The sequence below is a fragment of the Carya illinoinensis genome, chromosome 16, assembly GCF_018687715.1.
Source record: "Carya illinoinensis cultivar Pawnee chromosome 16, C.illinoinensisPawnee_v1, whole genome shotgun sequence".
Lineage (NCBI taxonomy): Eukaryota > Viridiplantae > Streptophyta > Magnoliopsida > Fagales > Juglandaceae > Carya > Carya illinoinensis.
Genome location: NC_056767.1, coordinates 5430877 through 5434851, shown reverse-complemented (window position 1 = coordinate 5434851; position 3975 = coordinate 5430877).

Genomic DNA, 3975 nt, shown 5'->3' with positions numbered 1-3975 from the left:
AAGCAATTTCTGGGCCATTTTGGGCCTAGAAACCTCAACAATGGGCCAAAAATGGCCCACAAGATTATATTTTTGGCCTAAAAAAAGCTTGTAGGCTATTTTCATTTTTCAGCTCATAAAATTATAAGTAAAAAGGAAAAAAAAAATTTAAAAATCAGATTTTTAAAAAAAAAAAGTGTTATGAATGGTAATTGATTTTATGGCTAATAAAAGTTACTAGTCTAAGAGTCTAATACGTAATAAACTATAATAATAACTAAGCTATTACAAAATTGAAAGGCTAAACAATTACAAAATTACAAATATAAAAGTGTCTAAGGGACATTGTATCAACATTACAAATCATTGAATACAAAATTTGAACAAATAATTAAAAATTAAATATTCTAAAGAGGCTTATCAGCTGTGGCTTGTCTTTGAGTCAAGGGGTGTGACAGTTAGGGTGGCCCGGGCTTAAGCACATTTTTATGTTGCAGAGGTGCTAGACGTCTCATGTGTTACTACAAAAATTAATATTAAAATTAATAACGATGAAATGGAAATGAATATAAATAAATTAAAATAATAAAATAAAAAATAATTACCAGGTGGTCCAAATCCAGATTGATCACCACCCTCATCGGTCTCCTTAAAATCTAAAATATCTGGAACATAAATATCCTTTCCTATCGTCCAACTCTGTGTGCATATGAATGCCTCTTCAGTTGTAGGAGACAATGAACTACAGAAAGGATCCAATATACGATCTCTGGTACTAAAGGCTAACTCTAAGGCAACGGTACTAATAGGATTGGCCAAAATACAGCAGGCAATCATAGAAATGATGGGGTATTTATTTGAGACATTCTTCCACAATCCTAACATATCGAAATGATCATCGTCATCTTGGACCATATCCGCTGACAAATAGTTGCCTAACTCAGAAATGACCTCCGTAGATTGATGGACTAGTGTGGGATTCTGTGCGAGAGTCTTAGTCTAAGGCATTCTGTGCTTCTTTGTAGGAGGCCTGGTCACGGTGTCTGTAGAAGGCATTGGGGTTGGTGTATGTGTCTTCGATGTAGTACCACCCTTAATTGCATTAAACTCATCATACAATTTTTTCAGGGTATCTCGGTCCAATTCACCTATAAGTTCAGTCCATACCTGATCGTGAACAAGTCTCAACCCATATAAAAAGCCTGAAACTTTCAGACGGGGATGAAGAATAACAGCCACATATAAGAAAATATTCATTCTAGTCAAATCTCCCCAATACTTGTCATATTTTAGCATCATGGTCACTGCCATCCCCTTCATCCTTTCATTGGAACCCTTACGCATATCTTCTAATTCTTCTTTTACCCTACATATTTGTTGACAAAATCCATGGGATGTAAGGTACAAAGAACCAGATATATTCAATGTGACATCATAAACTAATCCAAGAAAATCAACGAAAGTATAAACTACCACCCAATCATCATCATTAGGCTTTCGTGATCCCCCGTGCTCATCAAAGTATTTGACATATTGGATGTCTTCATCACCTAATAATTGAAAGGCTGCCTTATATTCTTGGGCCACCTCCAACATCAAGAAGGTTGAGTTCCATCTGGTAGGAACATCAGTACAAAGACCCTTCTTCGATGTTATGCCCGCAGCCTTTGCAGCAATTTTGAATTTCTCAAATCTAGAAGGAGAAGACCTCACCCATTTCACAGCCATTCTAACTCGTGCAATCGAGTCATCAACATCTTTCAACCCCTCAGTCACAATTAAACTCAAAATATGTGCAGCACATCTAACATGCAAGTATTCACCACCCAAGAATGTCTTATTTGCATCTTTAAGATAATTCTTTAGATATCCTAATGCGACATCATTAGACGACGCATTATCAACTGACACAGACAAAACCTTTTCCAATCCCCACTCCTTTATTGCGGCCTCCAATGTCTTTCCAATCGTCTCACCCTTATGATCAGTTATTTGACAAAATTTAATAATCTTTTTGTGCAGAACCTAATCAGCATCAACAAAATGCACAGTCAATGACATGTAATTCATATTTTGGATAGAAGTCCAAGTATCGGTAGTGAGGCAAACTACCAAACCCGCCAATTGGCCCCTCAAAACATCTTTATCATGGAGGTACATCTTCTTAATATCCTTTGCCACAGTATGACGAAAAGGAAGTACAAATCTCAGTTTCAACTCTTGGACAAATTCTTGGAACCCTTTACCCTCCACAAACTGAAAAGGCAGCTCGTCCATGATAATCATACGAGCTAACTTCCTTCTACACTCATCGGGGTAATAATGTTGGCCCCCCGGCCCCACTACTCCCATCCGCCATTTTAAAATCTAGTCTAGATTGACCCTTCTCTACTAAGGATTTTAAAATTGGACTCTTCTTGCATTGTTCCTCTAGATGGACCTTCAGCTGGGATGTACCATGTTTCCTATAGTGACATCTATACATTTTCCTACAGTGATTACATTTAGCTTGTGGGTTATTGGAGTCACCACCCTCTAGTTTGGTAAAGTGTTGCCAAACTATGGATACAGGTTTCTTGCCCTGTGTGGGCTTCGGAGAAGGGCAAGGTGTACTCGTTATAGGGGTAGGAGTAGGGTTAGTTTCTGGGGTAGAGGTGTTGGCTAGGAAAGGCGAGCTATCACTGAAATCCGCAGACATTCCTGATTCTCCAACAAAAAAAAAAAATTGAAAGTGCAATCCAATACAATCAGCAAAAACTGCATACGAAACTACATACATCAAAAAAATAATTGGGTTTCAGATTGAAACCCCAAATTTCGGGTTCTAATATGAAACCCTAAATCAAATTAGGGGTTTCAATCAAATCAATTTGTGGGTTTCAATCAATGAAATTGCCAAATCAATTTGGGGGTTAAGGTTTCAATGAAACCCCAATTTGTGGTTCCAATCCGAAACCCTAAATCAAATTAAGGGTTTCATTGATTGAAACCCCTAATTCAATTTAGGGGTTTCAATCATTGAAACCCAATCAAAATTAAGGTTTTGGATTGGAACCCCAAATTAAATTGGGGTTCCAATCCGAAACCCCAAATCAATTTAGGGGTTTCTAATTTGGGGGTTTCAATCAATGAAACCCCTAAAAAAAATTAGGGTTTCGGATTGGAACCCTAATTTAATTTAGGGGTTAGGGTTTCAATGAAAAAAAAAAAACAATCTAAAACATCCAAAAAAATTGAAATCCGAAACAATCACACAAACAATGAATCCATAGCACAAAATTCACAAATCCCATCCTCCATCTCCGATTCAACCCCATCCTTCCTCCAATCTCCGATCAAAACTCAAAAACAAAAAAACAAAAAAATTAATAGAGAAAATCAAAAGAGGAGGAGAAAATTTAACTTACTGTGTAACGTGCGTCCGGCGTTGTGCATCGTGCAAGAGAGGGGAAGGAGGGAACACGGCGTGCGGCACTGTGGCAAACCGACTGGTTGCAACTTGCTAGAGGGAGGAGGGTTTCTAGGTTTCGATCCTTCGGATGTGCGAACTGCTTGGGGGTTTCGGAGGGGAGGGGACCGGGCGGGGGGGGGGGGGGGGGGGGGGGGGGATTGGGACTTAGGTTAACCCACTAAATGAAACAGTGCCGTTTTGTGGTGGACAAAACGGTGCCGTTTCATCTAGTGAGTTAATAATAAACCCCCCTAAGATGAAACGACGCCGTTTTGTCAACTACAAAATGGCACCATTTCATTTAAGCATACTTATTGATATATATAATATAATATATATATTATATATTATATATATATAATAACTGGGGTGGGGTGGGGGAAAACTGGACCGGGGGGAGGCCATTTCCGTCCCCCGCCTCTGCTGGGAAGCCATCATACGGGCGGGGGGCGGGCGGTGCAGATGCCCCGCCCCGCCTATGCGGGTGCGGGGAGAACGGGGCCGGGCAGTGGGTTCCGAGGCCCCACTGCCCACCCCTAATGCCT